The 11054-nt window shown below is 40.7% G+C and overlaps 1 long non-coding RNA gene across 1 annotated transcript in view; it reads left to right on the forward strand.

Annotated features, from left to right (window-relative positions):
* LOC148155675 (uncharacterized) overlaps window positions 1-10603 on the forward strand; it is an 81014-nt gene extending 70411 nt beyond the window's left edge. The window contains exon 2 of the long non-coding RNA XR_015765010.1: window positions 10169-10603. This is a non-coding gene — a long non-coding RNA (uncharacterized LOC148155675). The remainder of the gene's footprint in view (window positions 1-10168) is intronic.
* Window positions 10604-11054: the final 451 nt, after the last annotated feature.

Consider the following 11054-nt stretch of genomic DNA (forward strand, 5'->3'; position numbering starts at 1 on the left):
GCATATCTCTTTCCTTTAGCTCCAACATGTGCTGGTACCCACACAAATGTTACTGATAAACCCAGTAACATTTGTTACTGGGTTTATATAATGTATGTAATATTGCTATATAATTTATGTAATATAATGTGTGTAATAATGCTAATAAAATGTCTGTCCTACTATCTGAATGGTTGCATTTTAAACTTAATGATGCAGAGCTTGAGTCTGACTAAATTATTGTTTTTAATGGTTTTATGTCCTCTACCCATTATATAGCTAATAATATTATCAACATTTCTCTTGTACGCACTGATAATCTGCTTATTCGTATTCCTATTTTTGAGTTAAATTCCAGTACCACAAGTGCTATTCCTATTTTTTGCGTTATATTTGATGCATCTGTATAGATTTGAACATTTTCTTAATAACTGTTTAGATACAATTGTGCTGATTAAGATTTTTTTTTTCTTTCTCCACTAGTTACATATCTAGTCAAATCTAGTAAAATCCAGGGGGTATAACTGATATTGATGTTGTTTTACTGATTTTTATTCATTTTAAATTATTTTCTTTTCTTTTTAATTATACATCAAAAAATAAACTTTCCGTCACAAAAAAGGCGCTTAAATAAATTGCAAGCACACGCAATGACATCCTAAAAGAAAATTTAACGGGGAAAACAGTAGGGTTTTGCTGTCATTTATGTTGATCCATAGGCAAACTGACAAATCAGTTCCCAAATCAGTCACCGAATCAGTCAATGCCCGAGGCTTCGAACGTCACAAGTCTCAATGTAAATGCCCGTTCCATGTTTTATATGCTGATTGTAGGTTGTTACCCATAGTACCCAGTAGGGGCGCTGTAGTTTGGTTCATGTTGAGTTAGTGCCTTCATTTAAACTGTAAAATAAGAGGAAGTGTTGCTAGCCTCATAGACATAATATAAGACATAATATATATTATGTCTATGGCTAGCCTCCTGTCAGTCAGCACTTTGGATGAAATATCCCACGGACAAGAGGAAGAGGAGGATATTCTTCGTCTTAATGACTCTGTAGCGCACATTCTTCAGAACAGGCTAAAGGCTAAAGGCAGCACAGCGCGGACTTTACCGCCATAAACTTTGCAGCCCTTGGACAGCGGAGCGAGGTACATGTTGAGAGCTCTATAAGTTTGTGAAGTTAGCGTTATTATTATAATGTATTCATGTTTTGTGTCAAAAGCACTTAAGCAAATGTATTTTCTTTTCTTTTAGTTTTCACTGTGTATTCAGTGCATCTCAACTAACTTGGTTTTAAAGAAGTAAATACTAGCTACTTCACCAGTCGAAGCTCTCAGTTTCTTTTTTGAGTCTGAGGGACTGCTACACTCAAGATGATCTTCATCAAAATACTCCCGGATTAGTAGACACGGTCCAAAGCCTCTTTATACCGTTTAGTAATTATTCTCAAGATAGTTCTTTCAAAATGCCAAATATATTGTGGACAAAATAATACGCAAAAAATAGGATGCACACATGTATATGATGTAATATGCTTTCTGTGTGAAGGACAGTTCTATTCTACGACTGGTGACAATCCGCTCCACCACTTACAAGTCTGAGCTTCACACCTGTCTGCCGTCTAACTTCCTCCACGGCTTCCTGCCCGGATCTCTGATTTCAGTGCTACACCTTCCTGGACCAACGCCTCCACAGAGTCCCAGGTACTCTTCTTCCGCCCTGGCGGATCATCTTCATCACACCTATAAGACCTCCATCCACTCTTCTCATTCGTAACCAGCTGAGTTGTTACTCACCTCATCTTCCTTGTCTTCAATGTTCCTGCCTCTCCTATACTCCCAGTTCCTGGCCCTGCATAAGATACTGCATAGTTTTCACACTAAAACTCAGCGAACGGAAAAATTTAGAAAAATGCGGCGCACAAAAAAAATGGGATGCATAAAGCCGTGACACGTGGCGGCGCACCTTTCCTTTATAAATCCTGATTTGGGGGAAACAGCAGCTGCTGCTCCGCCTGTCGCCTCCATAAATGCCGATTAATGTAAAATAGTATAAATACCTGGAAGTCTGCTGCCATGTGAAGCAGTAACCATGGCAACGGCCTTGTTTATAGCAGTATGAGAATTTTTAATAATAATAATTATATATTTTATTTAAAAAGTGCTTTAATGTCACCTCACAAAATAAAAATACATTTTAAAGAAACCCCCCCCCCCCAAAAAAAAGAGATTGTGCAAATGCCAGTTTGAACAGCAGCAAAGCGTTCAGCCAGGATTTAAAGACAGACAGAAAGTCAGGGGTCCTTTGGGGGGAAAGTGGACATTTATTCTAAATAGTAGAATCAAGTGTATAAGTTGTACATTTACAGAATAAAGATGCTTTATGTCCATAAGGTCCATTCACAAAGCGGGAGGCTCGATGACTGCAGCTGGACTGGTACCGGTACCACACGGCTCCTTCTTTAGGTTTTGCTCAGACTGATCATCCTGGAGCTGTGAGCAAAACCTAAAGGAGTTGTGCGGTACCACTCATAAACCATCATCATCATTTCCCAGCAGCTAAACATGATGTCTGATCAATCCTCCCTCCAATCCTTCCATTGATGATGTTCTCCATCAGAGCCAAAGCTCCACATTTAAGTGGTTCACCTTTGCGCAGTGTTAAGAAAATAAATTTAAAGTATACTAGTTTTAAAGCTTAACATGTCTTGATTGAAATAGACTAATTATAGTTTTGAAATTAGTAACTTATTCTGGCCTATTGAACTTTATGTTACCTGTAGTTACAGCAGATGGTTTGCTAAGATCTTTTGAACTGCCTTTATCTGTGTGGGACATTCAGGAGAAGTTCCAGCTTTTCACACTCATTTGTGAAAAGCCATAAAACAGCAGGAGTTCAGGAGAAGCTCTGCTCTCACTTTGTTTAAACAAAGGGCACAAATGGTCTTACATCATGACTTGCAGGAAGTTTTAAAAGGGTCAGAGACAGCTTCTGGCAGGATGAGCAAAGGTACGCCTTATTTGAATAAATTAAAGACAAGAATACGCCTTTACTATAAAACGTTCTACACAGGAGTAACAAATTAAATTTGAGGATGAAAACACTAGACTCGGAGCAAAACTCAGATGTCCCAGCTTTTACTAGCATGTAAATGCACCGTCTACACACAAATCTGGGAGCTTCCCCAAAGCGTAAAATGAGTCTCAAAAATACTTGTGCATTGGTAAACAGATCAGTGTGTAAATGCAGTTTTGTGTGTGTGTACCAGGTGACTTGTGCGTACTTTTTCAACATTTATAGACGTAGGAGAATATTTATTTTATTTTTAAGGTTACAAAGCTAGTATTACACATGCACAGATATTTTTACACACGCACAGATCTTTTAATGCACGCTCAGATATTTTGAGACTATTTTCACTCCATAGAGAAAGACGTGGTTTTGAGTTGTACTTCAACGGTTTCTCCCTTTGCTGTGGAGAACAGCACGAAATTAATAATATCTACATGTCCAAGTTTGATTGACTTAACAGAATTATTCTACGGCAGCATGCCATCCAGAACCATTGTTCTGGACGGCATGTAGAAGAATAGTCTTTTTGCCCTCCAGCGTTGTCCGCATGCGTGAAATTTCCTTATGTAAACAATAACATGCAGGGGGTCTAAATTTGTAGATCTGATTCTGATCAAGTCAGTGCCTCACCAGCTTTGCACCTCACCGCACGTCACTGAGCCACATGTATTCACTTCATAACTATATAGCCTATTTGGTGGCAATCTCTCCTTTTTTCTTCACTTTTCATTTATAGGAAGGTTGCATAATTTATTCTTCAAGGATGTTAAACAAGTTTTCAGTTTAAAATTCCAGCAGATGAGGGCAGCATTTGAAAAGAATCAAGCCTCCTTTAAAACTGTGTGTGAGGCCGATTACCAGCATGCTGTGCCTGATTTGCAGCTCTTCAGCAATGAAGCTGCAGCACAGCATGCTGCTTTTGCGCCAACCAGCGACATTAAAACGCTTCCTCTATATATATGTATATATATATACATGTGTATATATATATATATATATATATATATATATATATATATATATATATATATATATATATATATATATATATGTATATATATACATGTGTGTATATATATATATATATATATATATATATATATATATATGTATATATATACATGTGTGTATATATATATATATATATATATATATATATATATATATATATATATATATGTGTATATATATATATATATATATATATATATATATGTATATATATATATATATATATATATGTATATATATATATATATATATATATATATATATATATATATATGTGTATATATATATATATATATATATATATATATATGTATATATATATATATATATATATATGTATATATATATATATATATATATATATATATATATATATATATATATATATATATATATATATATATATATATATGTATATATATATATATATAAAAAAAATTCCCCTCTCACCCTCCGTGGGTGGTCTCTCTTTCATCCTCTGAGCTCGGGTCCTCTACCAGAGGCCTGGGAGCTTCAGGTTCTCCTCCAGTATCTTGGCTGTGCCTAGAACTGCACATTTCTGGACTGAGATGTCTGATGTTGTTCCTGGGATCTGTTTGAGCCACTGCTCCAGTTTGGGGGTGACTGCCCCGAGGGCCCCGATGACCACAGGCACCACTGTGGTCTTCACCTTCCAGGCCTTCTCCAGTTCCTCTCTGAGGCCCTGGTATTTCTCCAGTTTCTCCTTTTTCCTGATGTTGTGGTCACTTGGTATTGCTACATCCACCACAACGGCTTTCCTCTGTTCTTTATCCACCACCACAATGTCCAGTTGGTTCTCCATTACCATCTTGTCTGTCTGGATCTGGAAGTCCCACAGGATCTTAGCTCGGTCATTCTCCACCACCTTTGGGGGTGTCCCCCACTTTGACCTCGGGGCTTCCAGTCCATATTCGGCACAGATGTTCCTGTACACTATGCCCACCACTTGGTTATGTCGTTCCATGTACGCTTTCCCTGCCAGCATCTTGCACCCTGCTGTTATGTGCTCGACTGTCTCAGGGGCCTCCTTGCACAACCTACACCTTGGATCTTGTCTGGTGTGGTAGATCTGAGCCTCTATTGCTCTGGTGTTCAGGGCCTGTTCCTGGGCGGCCAGGATGAGGGCCTCTGTGCTGTCCTTGAGTCCAGCTTTCTCCAGCCATTGGTAGGATTTCCTGATATCAGCCACTTCAGTTATTTGTCGGTGGTACATCCCATGTAGGGGCTTGTCTTCCCATGATGGTTCCTCCAGCACCTCGTCCTCTGTTCCCCATTGCCTGAGACATTCACTGAGCACATCGTCCGTTGAGGCTTTGTCCTTGATGTATTTATGGATCTTGGATGTTTCATCCTGGACAGTGGCTCTCACACTCACTAGTCCTCTGCCTCCTTCCTTACAGCTTGTGTACAGTCTCAGGGTGCTGGATTTGGGGTGGAACCCTCCATGCATGGTTAGTAGCTTCCGAGTCTTAACATCCGTGGCCTTCATCTCTTCCATTGGCCAGCTAATTATTCCGGCAGGGTATCTGATTACTGGTAAGGCATAGCCGTTTATTGCACAGATCTTGTTCTTGCCATTGAGCTGGCTTCTCAGGACTTGCCTTATTCGTTGGAGGTATTTGGCTGTGGCTCCTTTCCTTATGACCTCATCAAGGTTGCCATTTCCTTGTGGTATTCCCAGGTACTTGTAGCTGTACTCTATGTCTGCTATCGTTCCCTCTGGGAGTGAGACCCCTTCTGTGCGGACGACCTTCCCTCTCTTTGTAACCATCCGGCCACACTTCTCTAGTCCGAATGACATCCCAATGTCAGTGCTGTAGATCCTGGTGGTGTGGATCAGTGAGTCGATGTCTCGCTCGCTCTTGGCGTACAGCTTGATGTCATCCATGTAGAGGAGGTGACTGATTGTGGCCCCATTCTTGAGTCTGTTTCCATAGCCAGTCTTGTTTTTTTTTTTTTTTGTAATTCAAATTTTTTTATTGATTTTCTGAATATTATCTCACATAAAACACAAATGCAGAACAAAAAACAGAACAAAAAAAAGGCTGGTGCCACCCTTTTCCTTAGAGCATACAATTTTTCTAATTTTATTCTCGTTCTTTTACCTTTCCACAAAAAATGTTTAATTAAATTTTCATACCTTTTAAAAATATCAAGTGGAATTGTAATAGGAAGCATCATAAGCACATAATTCAACTGAGGGGCAGTAATCATTTTTATAACATTAATCTTACCCCATAATGTTAGTTTTATCTTCCCCCACTTTTCAAAATTTGTTTTAATTTTTGAGAGCACCGGATTAAAATTTAGTGAAGGTAACGCTTCCAACTCCCTACTGAGCCTAATCCCAAGATACTTCATACCTTCAGGTACCCATTTGAATTTAAAATCTTTAACCATGTGTGAATTGCATAAAGAGGACAATGGCATGGCTTCAGATTGTTGTAAGCGCACAGCCAGCACCTTGGTTAATATTTTACAGCCTACACTTAATAAACTAATTGGCCTATAATTTGCCGGGTCCGTGCTATCCCTATCCTTTTTTGGAATCAAGGATATCAGAGCTTCATTAAAAGTAGGAGGCAGCTGTCCTCTCTCAAAAATCTCTTGATAGACCTTTTGTAACACTGGAAGAATATCTATATGCTCCTTGCAGTATTCTGATGGAATACCATCATAACCGGGGGATTTCCCCACCGTCATTACTGAGATTGCCTTCCTAATCTCCTCTTCAGTAATTGGTGCTTCCAACCACTCTACATGCTCCTGAGATAGCCTTGGTAGATTGAGTTTGGAGTGAAAAGCATCACTGTCTCTTTGGTTTGTCTCGTTAAACACTGAAGATGTATACAATGTTTCGTAATATTGTTTGAAGCCATTGTTTATGTCTTTTGGTAAGGTTACTAAAGTATCTCCTTGTTTAATGGCAGGGATTGTGTTCAAAAGAATCCTCCTTTTTAACTTGTCTTGCTAATAATTTGCCCGTTTTCTCTTTCCAATTTATGAATTTTACATAGACTCTCTTTTTTCTTCCATGAAGTGTATGCTATAAGTTTACCTCTCAGGAATGCCTTAGAGGCCTCCCATGCAGATTGAACATGCTCTGTACTGCCAATATTTATTTCAAAAAAGTATCTCAGGTCCTGCCCCAACTGTTCTTTAAAGAGTTTATCCTGTAAAATCGAGAGATTCATTCTCCATCTTGAACCTCTTATATCCCCCAGTCCTAATCTTATGCATAATTCTGTAGCTGCATGGTCAGTGAGTGCAATAGTTTTAATATCACAGCTCCGCACATTATTTACTATGAGTTTTGAAACCAAAAACAGATCGATCCTAGAATAGGATTTGTGACAATGAGAATAAAATGTGTACTCTCTTTTAGACGGATTGATTAACCTCCAAACATCTACTAGACCCAAATCTTCCTTTAACATATGAACTGCATCTCTTCCTTTAGAGCTAAGTGAACCTTTTGGTGCGCTTTTATCAAGAATAGGATCCATAACTTCATTAAAGTCCCCTTCTAATATTATTTGTCCTTCCATATCCCCCAATATACTATTTATTTTGTGGAAAAAATTAGGGTCCTCCTTATTGGGTGCGTATATGTTGCAGAGTATGACCTTTACCCCTTCCATCATTGCTTCAACGCAAACTATTCTTCCCTCTGTATCTTTAGCTTGTTTTATCAATGAAAACTGAATATTTTTCTTAATAAGAATAATTACTCCATTGCGAGCACTTCAGTGAGAGCTATGAAAAATACGTCCTACCCAACCCGTCTTAAGCTTGGACTCTTCCCCCTCATTTAGGTGGGTTTCTTGGAGAAATATTATATCGGCTTGATTCGTCTTTAAATAAGCCAATATTTTGCGCCTTTTGGCTGGATTTCCACATCCATTAATATTCCAAGATGTGAATTTTATATACTTCCCAGTCATTGCAGATTATAGATTGATACACATTTTAAACCTGTAACAAAACACTCTGAACTGATATATCTATACCCCGGCCCCTGATCCCCAACCTACTCTGTGAGTGCACCCAGCCAAAATGAAAACAATTTACATGGGCAATAAACATTCCCGTCATGTAAACGGATAGAAACAACATTAAAAAAAAGAAAAAAACAACTTAAAACCTACTCTATTGCTGCTGTCTACTGAAGCTGAAAAAGAAAAAAAGAATAACTAAGAGAAAAAACCTTGGTATATGCCGCATTTGATGGACACTTGTGCTAGCGGTTTGCAGTTAGCTTCAAGGGTGGTTTTCCACAGCCCCATCGAGTTTGCAATGAAGGCTCTTAGAGTCCTATTGATGTTGCACATCTCTAAGCATTCAATGATCCAGGTGTGTGGCATTGAGTCATAGGCTTTCTTGTAATCAATCCAAGCGGTGCACAGGTTGGTGTGTCGGGTTTTGCAGTCTCGGGCGACTGTGTGGTCTACAAGGAGTTGGTGTTTGGCTCCTCTGCTGTTTATGCCGATGCCCTTCTGTGCCATGCTCATGTATTTATCCATGTGCCCGCTTATCTTAGCCGCTATGATGCCTAACATGAGCTTCCATGTTGTAGAGAGACAGGTTATCGGCCGATAGTTGGATGGGACTGAACCCTTTGAGGGGTCCTTCTGGATCAGGATTGTGCGCCCTTCAGTTAACCATTCAGGGTGAGTCCCATTTTGTAGCAGCTGGTTCAGCTGAACTGCCGTCGACTCATATTCTGAGACAAGAAGGAGCAACAGAGAGAGTGGAAAAATTACTCACTCTCTTTGAAGACGTGAGGACCAACAGCAGAGCAGTTTTAAAAGACAGGAACTAAGAGGAGCCTGATCTAAAGGCTCGAATGGAGCTTCAACCAGAGCGTGCAGGACCAGTATTAAATCCCACGGAGGAGCAAGTGGGCGTGACACCTGTCTGCTTCTGCGCACACCTCTCAGAAACGCTTCATCAGCGGGTGGTTGAAGACCATTCTGTCACCAAAAACCCTCATGGCAGGAAGAAATAGCTGCAGCATGTTTTAATGGTGCTGAAAGCTAAGTTTCTGTCCATCAGCTCCTGGAGAAATGACAGCACTCAGCCTAAAGGACATGAAATGGGCTCCACCCTCTCTCCGTGCACCAGCTTTGAAAGGCTGACCACTTCGAAGCATATGAAGCTGTGGTAGAAGTGGCTCGTGGGCAGTGAATGGTGTGGACCACATCCTGAGGGAGACCGAACCTCTCTAGGTGCTCCAGTTCAGCTGCCAGACCCAGAGACGCTGCCCTATTTCTGGGTGGCTCCTGATCGCTCCCCTGGCCTGGGAGAGTGCAGCCTCTCTCCATGGCAGCTTCCACGGTCGACCTGACACTAGCTGCTGCAGACTGGGAAACCACGCCGCGTTCTTGTGCTCGGGTGCCAAGATTACCCACAGCTGATCCTCCTGAACTCGGCCCAGGAGCCGTGGAATCAATAGAACTGGGGGAAACGCATAAAAGACCACCCCTGGACATGATGTCCACTCCTCTGTTCAAGACACTGGGGCAGCCCCGGCTCCAGATGAGTTTAAAAGGATGGGGCATCAAGTTATTTTGGGGGGCAAAATTAATCGAACATAGACAACAACATCAGTAGCCTACAGGCTACTTGTTAATAAGCTAAAGATACTGTATTGATATTAGCTAGTCATCTTTTAGCTAACATCACCTGCATCCAACAGCTTTACTCAACTCAGTCAGTTAGTTTGGGGGAAAAACTGCAAAGTTCTTTGCATTATGCCAGTTTGCTGCCATGAGTCTAGCAGCTCCTGAGCCGCTCTGCACAGCAGCAAGTCTCTGTCGCTGCCATGTAAAGCCAGTGTGAGGTCTTAGTGCTCATGTTATGTTTGAAGGCAGCTCGGAAAAACAGGTCACGACATGTTAACAGTAGATTAAACAGTTTTAACTGGTGATAAAAGTGACATGGGAAGTGCGGAAGCCCCTACTGTATCAAACTGATATAGGAATCACAGAGAGTTGATGTAAGAGCGGAAATACTATTTAAAGGAGTTGTTTGGCGGAAAAAAGACCTTGGCACCTCGGCGGAGACTTTGGCTTCGCACTAGGTCAACCTGACCGAATTCTTCCTTCCATTTGCGTGCAAAGCGCAAATGGAGCCAGAATTTACTGGAAAGGATGTCTGTTTGTGCAAGATAAAATCAACAATTTGAGATAAATTGTCCTATTCAGAAATTCTGAAATGGAGCAGATGTTGAGTTCGTGAGGTCCAAAATATTTTAAAGGTCGCCCAATACACACTCAGTATAAAGCGTGCCAGAATCTTTCTGCAAAACAACAGTAGCACGCCATTGGTTGAAACTTTCCAACACACACTGATGAAGATGAGAAAGTATAAAACAGGTCGAGATTAAGACTTCAGGGAGATTTTTTGTGACAAGACGATGACGATGAAGATTTTTGTATTGAACTGAAGAAACTGTAATGAGGTATCCGTGGTAGTGTAATAAATCTCCGACTCGTCTATGGCCTAGCAGCAAGAACTACGTCTCTGTGCGTTATTTCTTTTACTTAGATATTTAAGAGTATAGCCACCTTTCAAATCCTCAATATTGACCACTCTAAGGTAAAAATAACAAACAGCTTCCTGTCCAGAAGGGGGGCACGGCAGACTATGTGGGCGGGCAATGTTCCTCAATGCCGCTGGGCCTGCCGTGGGGATGTACACCACTCTGATCGAGAGCAAGTTTACATGCGCCCAGCACAGCAACTGTCTGGCGATGTTTAACAGCTGAGCAGAGCGCACACCTCCCTGGCGATTTATGTAGGCAGCTGCCACTCTGTTATCTGTGACGTGGGTCTGCTGAGGGGAACTCCCTCTGCCAGAATACTGGGGCTCACCCAGTGAATGAGACCGGCTCCCACTAAAGGAGGAACAGAGATCATGTGCCTCTTCTGGCGTACAGGATCTATGCGCAGGCGAACGAACCATCT

The sequence above is a fragment of the Poecilia mexicana genome, unplaced genomic scaffold, assembly GCF_051168715.1.
Source record: "Poecilia mexicana isolate PSO_F unplaced genomic scaffold, ASM5116871v1 scaffold_13, whole genome shotgun sequence".
NCBI lineage: Eukaryota > Metazoa > Chordata > Actinopteri > Cyprinodontiformes > Poeciliidae > Poecilia > Poecilia mexicana.